This window comes from Canis aureus, chromosome 19, assembly GCF_053574225.1.
Source record: "Canis aureus isolate CA01 chromosome 19, VMU_Caureus_v.1.0, whole genome shotgun sequence".
NCBI classification, from domain to species: Eukaryota; Metazoa; Chordata; class Mammalia; order Carnivora; family Canidae; genus Canis; species Canis aureus.
The window spans coordinates 34,933,037-34,952,697 of record NC_135629.1 but is presented as its reverse complement, the minus strand read 5'-3'; the positions used below and the strand labels follow the sequence as shown (position 1 = coordinate 34,952,697).

At 38.5% G+C, this 19,661-nt stretch overlaps 1 protein-coding gene across 24 annotated transcripts in view; it reads right to left on the bottom strand.

Moving 5' to 3' along the window:
- Positions 1-19,661, bottom strand: part of ERC2 (ELKS/RAB6-interacting/CAST family member 2) — a 904,101-nt gene that overhangs the window by 882,749 nt on the left and 1,691 nt on the right. For 21 of the 24 annotated variants that reach the window (XR_013357839.1, XR_013357837.1, XR_013357838.1 and 18 more), the window contains one exon: positions 19,450-19,524. The exons of 1 other annotated variant lie outside the window; for it this stretch is intronic. The gene's annotated coding sequence lies outside the window, so the exon portion shown is untranslated. Of the gene's footprint in view, positions 1-15,795; positions 15,928-19,449; positions 19,525-19,661 lie in introns of all 24 variants that reach the window. 2 more of the 24 variants (XM_077858464.1, XM_077858465.1) reach the window with 1 other exon arrangement.

The window sequence follows — 19,661 nt, the reverse complement described above, 5'->3', positions numbered from 1 at the left end:
GCATGCTGGTTTCGAAATTTCAAGTTATCTTAGAATTCTCTCAGTCCATGAAGCTTGTTTTGTCAGACACTCACAAGTCAAATACAGCCTACTATTCAAAACTGCTCAAGACATCAACCATTTTTTAAAACTGGAAAGAAAAATGTCCATTTTCCCATCATCTTCAGGCTATACTATTATACATCTATAGGTATTGAAAGTCCCAATAATAAGCCATTTCATTTTTAAATTCCACAATGGTATGAATCAGGAAAAAAAAGTCAAGCTTGATATAGCAGAGATTTTAAAAAATGCTTTCCTATCATTCTCCAAGAAGCACTCTGCAACTCAAACACATTCATCCACACATCACTACTCTCTCCTTTGGTTCCCTCAAACTCGTTTTATAATTACTGTTTTCCATGTGCAGATTTAGCATGATTACATGTTCAGCTGCCTTGGCTCTATTTTATGGTAAGGTACTTAAGTGAAGAGGTTGACTATATTCTGTTCTATAAAGTAAGGACTCTGTATATCCATGTATTTAGGTAACTGTACTTTCCACTAACCATTTCCTTAGTTTTAATTTCAAACTCTATCAATTCATTCTAAAGAATTAAATTTAAAACCTGAAAGACCTAAAAACTTTTGTTAAAGGAATCACTATTTAGTACACAGCTAAATCTATGAGTTAAAAATATAGCAAAATCTCAAGCAATAAACAGTTAAAATAGAAAAGTGAGATGCTAAACCAAAATAAAAAGACAATTATAGTTAATATAATATACTGACTATAACAACATTACTCATTCCCTCATAAAGTGTCATAAATATAACAAATTAAGCTGGTTGCACTGAAGAGATAAATAAGGTTTTTAGATTCATTTTTGAAACATCTGTGCATTTTCTTTAATCTGCAAACATAAAAAGTCAATTGGCAAAGCTTTAGCTATAGTGTACTTACAAAAAAGAATATTCAGGAATTATCAGCTTTACACTAAAAAATTCTCCATCTGTCAACAGGTGTTCCAGAGAAAGTGATAGGAAGGTAAGGAATAACATCTCCACCCCTATGCCCTTAAAAACTCAATCACACAAAAATTTTCTACATTTAAAATCAACATGAAGGATTATGTCTAAATAGGCTTTTGCTAGAAAAGAATATACACATAATCACACACACAAGGAAAAAATTTGGCAAAGATTTTAAGCTATTCCAAAAAAAAAAGAAGAACAAAAACAACCACAGTACAGTCAATAGCAAGAGATGGGGAATGGCTTAAATGTGCACATTTTAGAGACAAGTATTCATCTATGTATTCTGCAAAGAAGAGAAAGAATAAATGCTATATCTTAATTCTGGGGTCTCTTAAAAATATGACTGATTACCATGGAGGAATCACAGGAGCCTATAGCAAGGGCCAAGTGCAAGGCAGTGCTGAGTGTTGCTCAGAAATGCATTAAAAAAACTGAAATTATGAGAGTTAATATCTACATTAAGTCATCAAGAAACTCAGTTAAATCTCTTAGTACATAGATAAGGGTAAGCTTATCTAATATAAAAGTATATTAAAAGGGAAATTACAGCACATGGTTCAAATCTCTTCAACAATATTTCTAGAAAACAAATCTGTAATATAGTTTCTGACCTTCCAGAGATCCAGAGACCTCCATTTCAAAGAGGAGTCAGAGCCCCTTTATTCAGGTTTACATGAGCAATAACTGTAGATATTGTGCAAGGCTGCCAGGTGTTGTGAACATTGGAAATAGATGAGAACCTTTCTAGGAGTATAGAGAGTGGTCTCAAATGGAGAGAGTCTTATAAAAGAAAGACAGAATACCAGAGAGAGAAAACCCAGTTTTTTTAACCTAGGAAGTACTGAGGAGGGGATAGATCTACAGCTATGTATAAGGAATTTGTAAGTCTCCTGAGTAAAGGTCATTTTTATTTCAATACTCTGAAAACAAATAATGTAAGGATATCCTTAATCATCACAGCAGCCATGCCCATTGTGTTTGAGCAACAAGCCCTACCGTCAGGAATCACCTTCGGTCAATGAGAAAGAAAAAAAGATAGACTTGGGAATCTAAATGACAAGTTCTTGCTCAATGAAAGGTAAGGGAGGTCAAGTTCCTCAGCATGAATCTAAGTTTCAAAGAAGCTGAATATTGTAAATATGGTGGGAGAATTGGAATCACCATCTACTAGATAGCAGGCAGACCAGTTGACTGCCAAAGAATCCACCTAGAATAGTATCATATTTGCTATAAGCACCAATTTAGTTAATGTGGTTAAATTAATTTTGTCAATTTGAATTAGTAATATGAAGTGTATTTACTTTTTAAGTTTGTTTATTTGTTTTTAGTAATCCCTACACCCAACATGGGGATTAAACCCACCACCCCAAGATTAAGAGTCACATAGTCGGGATCCCTGGGTGGCTCAGCGGTATACCGCCTGCCTTTGGCCCAGGGCACAATTCTGGAGTCCCAGGATCGAGTCCCACGTCAGGCTCCTGGCATGGAGTCTGCTTCTCCCTCTGCCTGTGTCTCTGTCTCTCTTTCTCTATCTACGTCTATCATGAATAGATAAATAAAATCTTTAAAAAAAAAAAAAAAGAGTCACATAGTCCACCAACTAAGCCAGCCAGGTGCCTTGAAGTATATTTAACTTCTAAATTGATTTAGATTTTATAAAGGCATAGGAGCTAAAAAAACAAAAAAAAACAAACAAAAAAAAAAAACCCTCACCGGCAGTTACATTACATATCACCATTAGAATCATTACACATTACATATTACATCCATTACACATTACATATTACAATTACTATAATACAGTAATTTAAGTCAACCCTGGGGTTCTACAAATTATTTCTTTAAAAGGTATCTCATCCATCTTTGAGAAATTCTAGTTAAGTCCTGAGACCCATATTTATTATCTGTTTGAATCCTGAATCCCACATTTATTATTTGTTTAACCTTGAGCCGGTTAACAAATCTCTCTGAGCTTCAGTGAATAACAATGGCTACTTCACAAAACTAAGGTGAGTCCTGATTAAATCAAAGAAAGCACAAGTGCTCAGCTCAATGCCTGAAGCTTAGTAAATACAGAGTACACCTCTCATCATCATCAACATTAAAGGATGATCCATCTTGTTGTTAATAATTATTTCTTTGAGGACCCCTGGTGGCTCAGCAGTTGAGCATCTGTCTTCGGCTTAGGGCGCGATCTCGGGATCTGATCCGGGATTGAGTCCCATATTAGGCTCCCTGTGATGAGCCTGCTTCTCTCTCTCCCTATGTCTCTGCCTCTCTCTCTGTATCTCTCATAAATAAATAAAATATCTTTAAAAAAATTAGTTCTTTGCTCTCTATTAATTTCACATATGATTATGAAAAGCACTCAATTCTGAGCCTTACGTTCCCTTCATTCTCTATGATCAGTTCTTAAAAGACAGTAAATTGACTAAATAATTAGACTTAATAATATTACTTATGTGGGTGGTTTTACATGGATTCCAGGAAGAGAACTAGACCCTTAAGCACAATATGTTTCTTCTTTATGTATAAAAGAGGAATAACAATATTAGACATGTTGCAACAGCTCTACAAAGATTGGCTGATTAAAAAGGTTGCTAAGCAATTTGCACATAAGGCTAAAATTTTTGCCAGTGCAAAAATTGCATCATTTGTTCAAAATATTCACTGTCCCTCTCTAGTTATCTCATCCCTACAGTCTGTTTCCCATAAAAGGAGAGTCCTTCCTGCCCCTCTGACATTGGGCTTGGCCATTTGACTTGTTTTGCCATTGCGATGTGAACCAAAGTAACACAGGCCATATCCACACAGAAGTTGTAAGAGCCATCTTATGCACAATCCATTGGTTTCTTCTTTACAGTGAGACTGGCTCATCCAAGAAAGTGACCATTCCTTCCGCCTGAGAACCAGAATAAAGACAATGTAGGATAGTACCACAGACAACCCACGAGAGAGAAACAAACCACTGAGATTTGGAGGTTGTTATCTCAGCATAACTTGGCAGTGTCTGATTAATATACCCATCTCCCACAAATACAACACTAAAACAAAATATTTAACATTTAGGCTAAAATACAGAGCAGCATTTTCTCACTGATTAATTTCTCATCTCTTTCTTCCTTTTGCCACAATACCAATCCGGTAATGTCATTCTTTCAGGGATAAAATATCTCATGTTAGGTCTCTAGACAAATGCAAATCGCTTGCAAGTTATGTCTTTACAGGCATACGTACACATCACCAACCATTTCAACTGCCTCCAAATGTATTCTCTTTATCATTCCTGGACCCTGATTTCTTTCCTAACAAATAGCTGTTCCTAATGCTTGGACATCAAGAGGAAGGCAATGTTGGAAAGGCTTGAAGGAGGATAAATCCTACTGAGATAATATAGTTATGCAAACAGCTCAAATGAATGACAGGAAACGTCAATGGGTTTGGCTGGAACTCACAACACCAATGATCACCACATATGTGAGTGCTTGCCCTGGAGCACAGTGCCATGAAGAGTCCAGTCACGTTTGGCCCAAGCATGCCTCACCACAGGATGTCAAGAGAAAGGAGACCATGCACCTCCTATCTGTGATTCCATCTTACAATCATTGGCTCTGTGAGTTCCAGATTGCACAAAGTAATCTGGAAGTGATCTTCCCATGAACATTTTGCAAGACAGATGATTCAACCCTGATAGATCTTTAAAGGCAATAACCATGTCTAATCATTCACCTTTGTATCCCAGTACTATTATACTTAAAATTAAAGGCAGCTCAGTACAGAGCAATTAAAAGCATGGACTTTGAGTCAAGAGTTCAAGATTCAAATACCAGCTTCTCCACTTACTTGTATAACAGCCTTATGAGTAGATGCTGTTAAGTGTCCTACTCATGTCCCTCTGACTTGAACATATTAGAGTGCTCCAAAGGACTTTACACTGCTAATATCAGCATCCTTACTGAAAACTTCTTTTGAACCCTGGAAAACCACTCTACTCTTACAGGGTGCAAGATAGAAGTACAAGAGAACTAATCACCCTAAAAAACAACTGGCAGAGATGTTTATACACCAGTATTTACAGAAGCATTATTCACAATAGTCAAAAGGTAGAAACAAACTAAACTTCCATCCATGGATGAATGGATAAATAAAATGTGGTACATAAATACAATGGAGTAATATTCATCCTTAAGAAGGAATGAAATTTTTAAAAAATTTAAAAAAAAAGAAGGAATGAAATTCTCATTCATGCTACATCAAGGATGGGCCTTGAAAATACATGCTGAGTGAATTAAGTTAGATACAAAGGGACAAATATTGTATGATTCCACTTGCATGAGATACCTAGAACAGTCAAATTCATAGAGACAGAAAACAGAATAATGGTTGCCAAGAAGCTGGGGTAGGAAGGAACACGGAGTCATTGTTTAATGGGTATGGAGTTTCCATTTGGGATAATGTAAAAAATCTGGAGATGGGGGCTCCATCTGAGTGGCTCAGTCAGTTAAGCATCTAACTCTTGATTTCATCTCAGGTCATACTCTCTGGGTTGTGAGATCCAGCCCCCCATCTGGCTCCATGCTGGACATGGAGCCTGGTTAATATTCTCTTTCATTCTCTCTCTTTCTCTCTCTCATTCTCCTTTTCTCTCTCCCTCCTTCTCTAAAAAAAAAAAAAAAAAAAAAAAAAAGGAAATGGATGGTCCTAATGGTTTCACAACATTATGAATGTACTCAATACCACAAGAGTGTACATTTAAAAATGGTTAATTCTTGCAAGTCACATCACTAGAGGCATAGGAAACAAAAGCAAAAAATGAACTATTGGAATTTCATCAAGATAAAAAGCTTCTGCACAGCAAAGGAAACAGTCAACAAAACTAAAGGGCAACCTACAGAATGGGAGAAGACACTCACAAATGACATATCAGATATAGGGCTAGTATCTAAGATCTATAAAGAACTTCTCAAACTCAACACCCAAAAAACAAATAATCCAGTCAAGAAATAGGCAGAAGACATTTCTCCAAATAAGACATTACAAATGGCCAATAGACACATGAAAAAATGTTCCATATCACTTGTCATCAGGGAAATACAAATCAAAACCACGAGATACTTTATACCAGTTAGAATGGCTAAAATTAACAAAGACAGGAAATAACAAATGTTGGTGAGGATTGAAGAAAGAGGAACCCTCTTACACTGTTGGTAGGAATACAAGCTGGTACAGTCACTCTGGAAAACAGTATGAAGGTTCCTCAAGAGTTAAAAATAGATCTATCCTACAACCCAACAATTGCACTACTGGGTATTTACCCCAAAGATACAGATGTGAAATGAAGGGGCACTAGCACCTCAATGTTCATAGCAGCAATGTCCACAACAGCCAAACTATGGAAGGAACCAAGATGTCCTTCAACAGATGAATAGATAAAGAAGCTGTATATATACATATATACATATACATGTACATATATATGTATATATACACAATGGAATATTACTCAGCCATCAGAAAGGACGAATACTTACCATTTGCTTTGATGTAGATGGAACTAGAGGGTATTATGCTAAGCAAAATAAGTTAATCAGAGAAAGATAATTATGTGGTTTCACTTGTATGCAGAATATAAGAAATAGTGGAATGGACCATAAGGGAAGGAGGGGAAACTCAATGGGGAAAAATCAGAGAAGAAGACAAACCATGAGAAACCCTTCTCTGGGAAACAAAATGAGAGTTCTGAAGGGGAGGTTGGTGGGGGGATGGAGTAATTGAGTGACAGGCATAAGGCGGACATGTGATGTGATAAGCACTGTGTGTTACATGCAACTGATGAGTTACTGAAAAAGACATCTGAAACTAATGACATACTATATATTGGCAAATTGAATTTAAATTTAAAAAATAAAAATAAAAATGGTTAAAATTGTAAATGATGGGGCAGCCCAGGTGGCTCAGCAGTTTAGCACCGCCTTCAGCCCAGGGTGTGATCCTGGAGACCCGGGATTGAGTCCCACATCGGGTTCCCAGCATGGAGCCTTCTTCTTCTTCTGCCTGTGTCTCTGCCTCTCTCTCTGTCTCTGTGTCTCTCATGAATAAATAAATAAAATTTTTAAAAATAAAAATAAAATAAAATAAAATTGTAAAAGTTATATGTATTTTACCACAGTAAAAAATAAAGTTAATAAAAATAAATTTTAAAAACTAAAAGAAAAAGAAACAATTGACAGAACCTGGTGGTTTCACATTCCTGTACCCTCCCACCTCCTGTAAGATCATCCTAAGGGAGGTGTTTTACACCACCTCCAGAGGGTTTTTTTTTTTAACCTCCAGAATTTCTTTGTGAGATTAAATTAAACTCCAGTCACCACTGTAGTAGCTTACAGAATAAGCTACTGCCTTGTCTGCCTTCTCTTCCCCATCTCATACCCTTGTTCACCTACTAGTGATGCCTGTATGTCCCAAATAATTACCTTCAAGAAATACTTGTTTCAGTGTTCACTACTAAAAGTAACTTTCTTAACTTCTATAAACATTAATTTCCTCATCATGAGAAATAATACTTGGATCATGGACTTACTATAAAGATTAAATGAGATAATTCTTGAACATGTTTAGCAAAGTGCCTGACACATAGTAGATATTTGTAAATTTCTCGAACTTCTAGTCCAATAGTTAAATGCCTTTCTAACTGAAGTTAAACTAAGTTTCTCAGTTTCAGGAAGAGATTAAAAATCCAAGAGCTACTATTCCCCATCCTTTACCTGATTAACACCTTCTTATGATTTATCACTCACCATTTAACCACAAAAGACACCAAAAGGAACTGGAATTTTGCATCCCATTCAATTCTTTTTAGAAGTGGGCTAGACCCACAAAGGAAGTTAGATAAGGTCCCAGATATCAACCAGATTTTCCAAAACAGACAGATCAGCTCTGTACCCTTCTGACCTGGTGAATTAGGGGGCGATGAAGTTAACCATACACAAACTTTAATTCCTACCCCTTCTCTTTGCCTCTGAATGTACGATCTTAGCATCATTAAGGCTTACAACGAAGACTAAGATGCATTTAGTCTTTTCCTGTTCTACAGTATACCAAAAGAAACCAAGAAATCATGAAAATCCACTAAAGTGTATATATACCTTGCTAAGTACCATTTTATTTGCTTCGGTTTGTCTTTACTTGCTTGCCAAAATACACAGAGAATTTTGTTAGCACAGTGATCACCTATGCCAATTAGCAAACCAGAGGAACAGGTTACTGACTCTGGTGGATTCTCCTAAATAAGACTGATAAGAAATTCAATTTCTATCCTCTACTTTTATAGGAAAAAGTACTGAATATGTACTTTTTTTAAAAAAACTGAACTTAAAAGTTGACTAGGCCTACATGTTAAAAAGGGATGCTCTGTTACCAAAACAAATAAAAAATAAAATCCCAAATTACATCTTGCTCTTTATCCAAAGTTTATTTCCACATCTCATATGTCTATAACCTTTAACTTAGTTCTTATCTCCCACAACTATCTATACAGAGGTGGTCAATTTAAGTCCAAAGCATCTGACTAAAGGTAAACACCATCCATACTGGGCATGTTTAATGGTTTCCATCTTTACCTCAATTACATGAAGTTTGAGGCTCGTGGGCAGCCCCAGTGGCGCAGCAGTTTAGCGCCGCCTGCAGCCCAGGGCGTGACCCTGGATCGAGTCCCACATCAGGCTCTCTGCATGGAGCCTGCTTCTCCTTCTGCCTGTGTCCCTGCCTCTCTCTCTCTCTCTGTCTCTATGAATAAATAAATAAAATTCTTTAAAAAAAAAAAAAGTGTGAGGCTCGTACCTCTCCCTACATTACTGCCTATATATTTCCATTGCATTTACTTTTTATAAAATAATGACAAGATTCAAGAAATTTTCAAACGATCACATAAACTCTGCTATACAAATATGGTGGTGCTGCTGAAATAAAATTATTTGTTAGGAGTTAAGACCATGATTACAATAGCTCAAAATGTTGGTCCATAAACTGAAGGATGGAAGTCAAGATTAATGCATAAAGATAAAAAGGTAGTTTAGCAATGTTACTATCTAATGTACAAAAGTGGTAAAAGTCATACAACAGTAAAGTCATAGGCAGCTGGTAGGCATAGGATATTGAATGTGGCTGCAGCACACTCAATCTTGCGCATTTCAGGGAGTAAACCATTTCTGTTCATGAACTTTCTCACACTATTTTCAGAAGCTGTATACTATGAATTTCCTTCTATTAGTCTAACAGTGTCAGTTTAATGCCATCCATTAAACTGCAAATATTTACGACAATTTTACAACAGGAGCCATACTCTCTGGCTCTGCTCAAAACTCATAGAAAAGAACTTAGTCCCTGATAACATTTGCAAAGATTCTCAAAACCAATAAGCAATGTGGAGTCCCACTATAGATCAGGAACATCTTTACTTGAAAAGTGGTCTTTTTGGGATGCCTGGGTGGCTCAGCAGTTGAGCGTCTGCCTTTGGCTCAGGGCATGATCCCGGAGTTCCAGGATCAAGTCCTGCATCAGGCTCCCTGCATGGAGCCTGCATCTCCCTCTGCATAGGTCTGCCTCTCTCTCTGTGTATGTATGTGTGTGTATCATGAATAAATAAGTAAAATCTTAAAAAAGAAAAGAAAAGAAAAGAAAAGAAAAGAAAAGAAAAGAAAAGAAAAGAAAAGAAAGGTCTTTTAAAGGTATTAAGGATGCATAAATTGTGTTTGGTCAATGGAATCAGAATGGGCATTGCTAGGATTCCCAAGGTCATATTTATAATCTTTCTATTGTCTTCCAGGTCATTCTACCACTCCCTCACCCCAATTTCAAACCCCACATACTCCCACAAACACCCAAATCAAGTAGTTATTGCCATGAAAGTGGAATGAAAGAATAAAGAGAATTCAGCATCTATTCATGTTAGTCCCCTACTGAAACCCCTTGGTGATAAAGTTCAAACCTCGTCTCCATAGTGAAACACAGAGTCTTCACACGTGCCACTGTGTCTGGCCTCTTTCATCATCCCCCATCCCCAGCCAAGCTAATCTCCAGTTCCACAGGTCTACTTTCACCCCCTCAAATCCCAACTCTCCCATTCTCTTGCTCATCTTTGGACCTAGACCATTCCCCTCTGTTATTTGTACCATCAAAACCAAGGGTAGCCAGCTAATGCCACCTAGTGTTCCAGCTCACCCTAGGTGTCACCTTCTTTAAGAAGCCATTCTCATCCTTTATCCTGACTCTCCCAAGTCTTCCATGACAGCCTGGGTGCTCCTCCATAATAGCCTCCTTAATGTCTAGTGCCCCACTAAATACTACAATCCCTAAGCCCCTAAAAATCATTTGCTCTGTTTACAGTTGTACCCCCCTATGCCCAGCAGAGGACTGGCATAAAGCACACACACACATATGGTGTTAAAAGTCTATCATGAATGCACACTGCCCATCTTGTTTTCCAAGATAAAATAGCTAATAAAATGACAGTTCATTGATTCTTTGCATGAAAAAACTGTTGTAAAAAAATATCATTTTAGATCTGGAAAAGGACCAGATGATTTTGACACATACCAAGAGATGTTCAAATAAGGAGAAAGCTAGTGGCAAACCCAAAAATGGAACTGAGGTCTTTTGACTCACAGGTCAGTGCTCACATCTCTATATCCAAAAGAATCTGCTCTGAAGTTATTCTAAGCAACTGTTTGTGTTACTGAATTCAAGATGGGCTGTCAAAGTATTTGGAGCTTGTATGAAAAGATAGCTTTTTCTTGGACTTAACAAAAAAGGTAAAGAATGCCCCTTGTGTACCCCTGCTATCAGCTCTTTACTTGCAAGCCTAATAAACAGCAGTCACTGAAACTCAGTTGCCTTTGTATCTACCCAGCATCAAACAAGATCTACTTTCAAAGAGCTCCTAAGAATGCCAAGCTATCATCCCATTCACAACCAAACGTTCTGCATCCCCCCATGGAGAGGTTCCAGGAACTAGATGGTTAAAGGGCCAAAATGCAAAACAAAGAAGGGGTAGGAGGGAACTTTACCTAGAAGGAAAAAAACACACATCACGGGAAAGAAAATACATCAAAAGCCCTCTCCTGAGAGCCAAATGTGAAAGAGTCAACAACATTGCTCCCAGGATCCTGCTCTTTGAACCACAGTTTTGCTCCTCCAGGTGATAACAGTTAACATTGAGCTGGCTGGCAGCAAGGCAGCATGGCTAATCTGCCTGAAACCATGCATAAGAAAGCCATCTTGGTAGGAGTTTGGTGGCTGCCAGTATCACCAAGAAAATAACAAGGGATCATAGTACCAATCTAACTACATATCTTGCAGAGCAGCTCAAACCTCTACCTTCAGAGCAGAGTTCACCCCCAGAGCAACTCTCAGACCCCACCTTCAGTCACCTTGGACCCCAGAGGATGAACCTCTCACTCTGACCACATCCACCTTGTTTTAGAGAAACTTGCTACATACCAACTAGTAATTACGAAGCACAACTAGATTTAGTTTCTTATATAAAACTTTGCCCTTTCCTATTATATTTAGCCACACCACTTTAGTGGAAAGTCTCTCACAGTCTGTATGAGGATCTGAGAATATTCTTGCAGAACAGTCACATTGCTCAATTTCCATTCAAGCTCTTGTCTTCTAAGCCACTAAGGAGTTGCCTTGAATTAATAGTTTGCTCTTAATACATTTACAGGGAAGGCACTTTGCTGCCTGCAATTCATTCATACTCTGATATCATGTCATGACAACTACCTTTAGGAGTGGAAAGCTGTAAGGCAAGGGAAAAAAAAAAGAAACACTATCACACACACATGCGCGCACATGTGCAAACACACTGCACACAGAGAATTGAGTGAGCAAAATATAAAATCTAAAGAATAAACCACAGCAAAGTAAAACTGCTTGTATATGGCACCTATGATTATTGTCACTGCCCCTCTGCCTAGAGGTGTATCCTAGGGATGCCCTGCGACCCAACCCATACTTTTCATCTGCTGGGGCCACAATCTCATCATTGACTTTCAGGAACAAATAATCACTTAGTTCCTTCCTGACAGTGAAGGCAGCCTTTCTTTCCTTCCTCTTCTCTTTTTAATTCTGTTGAGTGCTCACTAGGTGCCAGCAACTAGAGATTCCCTGGAACTTCAAAGCAATAAATCTGAAAGATGAAAGTGGAAAGGGAATGCCCAAAAACTTAAATGCAGAACTTGAGACACAACACTGGAAAACAGCCAGCCAAGGGCTAAGAAAATCTGACTAGGGCAGAAGTTGAACTGGCCCAAGAAAGGGGTAACCAATTATATCAGCAATTAAGTCAGTGAGGTTGTGGCCTTTAGCTTCCACAACTGAGACAGAGTGAGTAGCAAATCACACAGAGGACTCAGCCCTAGATGCTGAAGAAAGACAGCCTGGCTTTTCCTGGTGTCTTCACAAAAACAATGGGGCCCAGTTGTTGTTTCTATTGTAATCATGGGGCCACTCACAGCACCTACTGTGGCAAGCGATAATTTAGCGACCTTGCGGGTCAAGCAGACGTGGATTCGAATTCTAGATCTGGGGCAGCCTGGGTGGCTCAACAGTTTAGCACCGCCTTCAGCCCAGGATGTGATCCTGGAGATCCAGGATCAAGTCCCACGTCGGGCTCCTTACATGGAGCCTGCTTCTCCCTCTGCCTATGTCTCTGCTTCTCTCTGTCTCTCTCATGAATCAGTAAATAAAATCTTAAAAAAAAAAAAAAAAAAATTCTAGATCTGCCACGGTATTAACTTTGATCAAGTTCTTCTGTTCATTCATTCAATCAACAGACATTTATTTGAGCATCTAATATGCACTAAAGACTCTTCTAGGGAGTGCCTGGTGTCTCAACTGGTTAAGTGTCTGATTCTTGATCTCAGCTCAAGTCTTGATCTCAGAGTAATGAATTCAAGCCTCAAGTTGGGCTCCATGGGAGAAAAAAATAAGACTCTTGTAGGCACTGGGAATACAGCATAAAGCAAAAGCTCTTGCCTTCATAGAGCTTAGAAAATTCTTTGAGCCTCAGTTTCCTCATCTATAAAATAGGAATAATATACCTATCATTATAGGTAATCTGAAATGAGGAATATAAAGCACTTAGCAGATAGTAAATGCTCAGTAAATGGTATCTTTCATAGAATAGAACTAACATCTACAACTCCCAACTAAAGTGTAAGCTCCAGGGGATCCCTGGGTGGCTCAGTGGTTTAGCGCCTGCCTTCAGCCCAGGGCGTGATCCTGGAGTCCGGGGATCGAGTCCCACATCGGGCTCCCTGCATGAAGCCTGCTTCTCCCTCTGCCTGTGTCTCTGCCTCTCTCTCTCTCTCTCTATCATGAATAAATAAATAAAATCTTTTAAAAAATAATTTTAAAAAATAAAGTGTAAGCTCCAACCGAAGAGCTATCTCTGGCTCAGCTCTATGCTCCTGAGTATCTATCACATTGTAGATGCTCAATAAATATTTCACAAATCAATGAATAAGTAATCAATAGTAGCCATTATTATGATAAGAGATAATCATTATTCTTCCCCAAGTCACTGAGCTCTATTACCTAAAAAAAGCAACAAGTCATTAAATTAAAGCCATTTTTTTTTTAAGTAAGGTGCACTACACAACAGACTTTTTTTTACATGAAAGTGAATGTTACTAAACATAAGCATTCCAGTTCAAGGAATCTATTAGTATAGAGACCTGCATGGACAGCTGATATAGATGCTTTCCAATTGCTTTCCTAACCACAAAGTAAGGACAAGTTGAACAGGCTTCAGGTTGATCCAGAAGACATGTAAAAAAGTTAAGTTAAATGATGGGGTGCCTGACTGGCTCAATTGGTGTAGAGTGCAATTCTTGATCTTGGGTCATGAGTTCGAGCCCCACGTTGCATGTAAAGGTTACTTAAAAATAAAATCTTTAGGGGTGTTTGGGTGGTTCAGTCAGTTAAACATCTAACTCTTGATCTCAGCTCAGTTCAAGATCTTAGAGTTGTGAGAACAAGCCCTGCATCAGGCTCTGCTCTGTGCTGGGCATGGAACCTGCTTAAGATTCTTTCTCTCCCTCTCCTTCTACCCCAACTTCTCTCTCTTTCTCTCACTCTCTCACTCTACATCCCCCCAGAAAAATAATAAAATAAATATTTTTTTTTAAAAAAAAGCAAGTTAAACGAAGTTTGGTACATGTACTAAAAGACGATCAGAACGGCTAAGCTTTAAAAAAAAAAAGTACCACATAAACAATCATAAAATCTCAATGGTTTAAAACAACAAAGGTTTATATATTGGTCACATTATATGTCCCATTCCAATTGCTCATTTAGTGACTCAAGGACCCAGTTAGATGGAAGCTCCATCTCAACACCTGCTTCCATGGCCATCACAGCAGAAGTGAGCACTGGATGGTCTCACACTGTAAATTAAATATTTTAGCATAGACATGACACAAGTCACTTCCAATATACACCTAGGAGAGAAAAGTAGCTGGGGAGAACATGAACGATCTCTACCACAGGTGATACAAGACTAACAAGCTGTGGAATAGCAAAGGGATTTATTAAAGAGGATGCTCCAATAAAACAACTACATAGCTCTAAGGCTTTCAAATCCTAGACCTGGGAGGGTGTATAGGGATCATTTGAAAACAGTGACCTCAACATGAAGGAATCTCAAACAACATAAACTTGGACTCTGAATTTTCAGAGCAACTTTGCTTTTTTTTTTTTCCTCTCTAACTGTACTGAGGGTCCAGATAAGTTTTTATTTAGGAAAGACAAAAAAGTTTCTACAGCTGAAAAACATTTGAAAACCACTAATGTAAACCAAATCTTTTGTTTTACAGATTTAAAAAGTAGAAAGAGGGGAAAAATGGGCAGCCCAGGAAGTTAAAGTGACCCCACCCCACCTCCAGGAAAGCTCCAGAATGTTTAGCAGATGTCCTTTGACAGATTTGTTGTACCGTTGCACCACCCTCTGGTCTTACCCTTCATCTCTGTTCCCTTTAACTGGCACAACAGAGCCAGAGCCAGACCCAGACCAAAATCATGTCACACAATAAATGGTATGGATGATAAGTGGTGCCCACCCTACTGCACTAAATAATGATTCACATCCCATTAGCAATTCTCTATATTACTCATTCCTTACTTCCTGGCAAATGTGAAGCCATTAGTAGAAGTTAATACTAACCTTCAGGAGACTTTCATTTTGTTCTCAGAAGATTACAGGTAACAGCTAGCTATGATTTGCATTCACTCAACTCCATTCTCTTCTCATGTTCCCAGCTCTGCTCTGTACCCAGCTTTTCCTCCACTTTCATTCACACTAAAGCATTAAGTATCACATACTTAAACCTCAATGGTCTTCTAACCTCCAGTCTCTGGCTTTTTCAAATCATCGTATATAGCCCATGAAATAAAACTCAAAACTTTTCAACCTGGAATCCAGTTACCCCCTCAATTTTCCCCTAACCTACTTTTCCAACATTATCTCTGCTGTAGTACTTATCCTGCCCAGCCAAAGGCAAGATGGTGGGATAGTAATGAATCCTGGATCTTGTGTAAATTCCTTAATCTGAGTTTCAATATTTTCTCCTATAAAATTGGTATGATGGCATCTACTTTGAAAGGGTCTTGAGAGAATGTAACAGTGAGAATTATGTTTGACTACAAACAGCATATAGTGGCCTGCAGGTAAGGAGGTTATTTGTTTTATGCAATAAGAAGTATGGGAGGGGGCACCTGGGTGGCTCAGTCAGTCTTGATTTCAGCTCAGGTCATGATTTCAGGGTTCTGGGATCTAGCCCCACGTTGGGCTCCATGCTGGGCATGGAGCCTGCTTAAGATTCTCTCTCTTCCCTCTGCCCCTCTCCCCTAAAAAAAAAGAAAAAAGTATGGGAGAAGTCAGTTTAGGCTGGTACTATGGCTCAACAACATCATCAAGATCACGATCCTTCCAAGTTCCAGCTTTGCTGGAATTTTTTAATACATGGTCCTATCTTTGTCGTTGTGGTTGGCTGTGGGCCTTTCAGGCATTGCACCCGGGTTCCCAGCAGCAGGAAGCAGAAAGGGGCCAAAGTTGTTGGGGTATCATAGCCAAATGTGTCATCCTTACTAAGCTTTCAAGAAAGCCCCCAACTGGGAATCCCTGGGTGGCTCAGCGGTTTGGCACCTGCCTTTGGCCCAGGGAGCGATCCTGGAGTCCCGGGATCGAGCCCCGCTTTGGGCTCCCAGTGTGGAGCCTGCTTCTCCCTCTGCCTGTGTCTCTGCCTCTCTCTCTCTCTCTATGTCTATCATAAATAAATAAATAAAATCTTAAAAAAAAAGAAAGAAAAGAAAAGAAAAGAAAGCCCCCAACCAACAACATCCACTTATTCATTATAAGACCTGAGTCTCATGGCCACTCTAGGCTGTTAAGGTCAACTTGGAAAGTGAGATGGGCTTATTTCCATCTCAAACAAAATTGGGGTTCTTTCAGTTAGAAAGGAGAGAATGAATATTGGATAAGCAATCAGTACTGTCTATCCCAATATTAAATTATATATTTTATGTAAAGTGAGAAGCACAGTGGTTAATAGCTCAATAAAAGTCAAATTGTAATTACTGCTATTATTATAATTACTATTGTTATTATTATTATTCATCTATCTTACCCTCTGGCCAAATGAAATAACTCATTATATCTAGATGTTCTTCTTACATTTTTACTAATATATATCTAAATGCTCTCTATATATCTCCAACATTATCTCTGCTTCAAGGTCCAGGAAAATGCCATTTCATCCAGGAAGTCTTTCTGATACCTACTCCTAATAATAAGCTCTATGGTGGCAGATCCCATTTCAGATAAAAACTCCTGTGTTCCTTATTCCATTGAGTATAGTCTCTTGGAACACAGTAGGTTCTAATAAACAGTGCCTTGATAATTTAAGTAATTCATGTACATATTCATACCCACATTTATAGTCAATCCTCTAGAATCAAACATGGTATATTCCTGAACTGTAAAAGTTAAACACACTACTAGCTTTATATGTTATAAAGCTTGTTGTGGGAGTGAGGAGATGAAGACTGTATTCCCCAAGAATAAAAAGAAAAAATCATAAAATTCTCTAAAACACCATACTTTTTACATGTTGTGGGAGTTCTGATTATAGTTCATCAAATATTCCCTCCTCTACTATGGGCAGAGTCTGCTTTTACCCATGGATGTTGATCTTCACTATGGGACATGCCATGTCCAAAAAGTTTTTTTGTGAAAATGACATTGCTTGTGCAGTTTGACTCAGCTATCAAATCCAGTTATCTGCCACAAGAGGGGTATGTCTCAAGCAGCTGCTATCCCTTCCTCCTGGGCCCCAGAAAACATGAGGAGCAGACCAGAACAAAACATGCAGCCAACAGCAGAGCCACCTCAGGAGCTCAGCCTAGATCAGCCAAATCATGGCCAACCTAAAAACTCAGGAGTGTGAAAATGAATACCTGTTGCTGTAAGTCAAGAAGTTTTGATACACAGCAAAACTTGACTAATGTAACTTTTATCAATTGGTGTATTTTAGAATTTCTTACATATTAATTCACTTTGTTCCTTTTCTTCACACAAGAAAGAACAGATTGAAGAACCTGCTTTTGGTACACCCAATGATGTTTCTCCTTGGATCAACTGTTTTAGTTATAAGACCTACAATTTTCATTAATATCAGTGCTTTTCCATTTTCCATTTGTTCTATTTTTCCAAAATAAGGAAAGTCACAATAAAGAAACTAAACCATTGGCTGGCAAGTAGGTCTCTCATATAACAGCCAAAATGTTAACTTCTTTGCTGATAAAAGGGGTTAAAGGGTGTCCCTAGTTTAAAGAAGAAGAAGAAGAAGAAGAAGAAGAAGAAGAAGAAGAAGAAGAAGAAGAAAACACAAAGTTAACCTCAACCAAGTCAAAGACTATCTGTTGAGGTAAATTTATGGATTCCAACACCATATCCTTATATTTGAGGATATCTGTTTAGACAAACCATGACCATTGCATTTCACCAATGGGAAGATACCAATAAGGCTTAAGTCTTACGACTTTCTCAACATAATAAAACAAGAGGGCCATACTATTCCAGTAGAATAATTTAAAATACAATTATATTAAAAAAATCACTAATGAGGGATCCCTGGGTGGCGCAGCGGTTTGGCGCCTGCCTTTGGCCCAGGGCGCGATCCTGGAGACCCGGGATCGAATCCCACATCGGGCTCCCGGTGTGGAGCCTGCTTCTCCCTCTGCCTATGTCTCTGCCTCTCTCTCTCTCTCTCTCTCTCTGTGTGACTATCATAAATAAATAAAGAAAAAAAAAATCACTAATGAAATGGAGTCACTTTATAAGTGAAAGAGAAAATAAAATTCCAATCCCTTAGGAAAAGGAAAAAAAGCCAACTGAATGATAAGAGCATGTATTCAACCAATACCAATTCTGAACTCCAGCTGGAAATTTAAGGTATCAGTAAAAGTAGAATAGTGTGGATTTTGTTTTGTTTTACCTTCTTTTAAATAATCATCATTACATTTGGAACCAAATTTCCACTGGGCCAAAAGCTGACTTACAGGAAATATATAATACCCAAGGTTACCAAATTTGTCTATTGGTAAAGTGATGGCCTTTGGCCTTCAGAGTGGCAAGGCACACAGTGCAAAGACCATTAACATCGCAATGGATTCAACAGAATAGGCCCTATGTGTGCTGGGAGAGTCCATACTTCAGAATGGACACATACAGACAGCAGGACCAAAATTTGAATTCAAGGCCACAGCCAAGGTCAAAGGCTCTGGGTCAGAGAAATTTGACTCAAGTGCTCACTCTTACACTAAACTGTGACAAGATACATAATTCCTTTTAGCTTCCTTATCTGTAATTTGGGGGAAATAATAATAACCCCTACCTTATAGAAGCTCTGAAAGTTTTTAAAAAGATAGTGTATGTAAAATATTCCACAAAGTGCTAGCATATGCAACAGCAATAATAATAATAATAGTAATAATACTACCCTGACAAAGCTGGCTGGTACATGAAAACCATCCTAATCAGTGTACTCTGGCCCACAATCTGTTCACAAAATAATGAACGCATGGCTTTCTATCACATCCAGATACAGCTTCTATAAGGTAACAGGATCAACCAGTAAATTTTCTACTGAATTCAGGAAGAAGGGCATTGAAAAAAATAAGCCTTTCACTTATAGAGAATTGAGGAGGAGCTGGTCCTTCCTGCTGCCCACACTCCATCCACCCATGAAAGTCTTGCTGGTGAAACCATGCTTCCGTCACCATCCACACACCGCCCTCCCAAACTGTGCAGGGCTTTTATTAAAGCACAGAGGCAGAAGACAAGATGGCTCACCTTAGAAGCAAACTCACCTTAAAGGCAAACTCTTCCACCCTCCAGAAAGGATCTGGCTTGACCCCACTGCCACCTCCAAACTGACAGCCAAACTGTAAGTGAAGAAGGCAAATCCTCACTTCCAGAAGTTGTTACACCGTCAAAAACTAAAAGAACCCCTTCTATTTATGGCAGTCCTAACAAAGTATGCTTGTCTGCTTCAAAAATATCTTATAAATCCATTAATAGA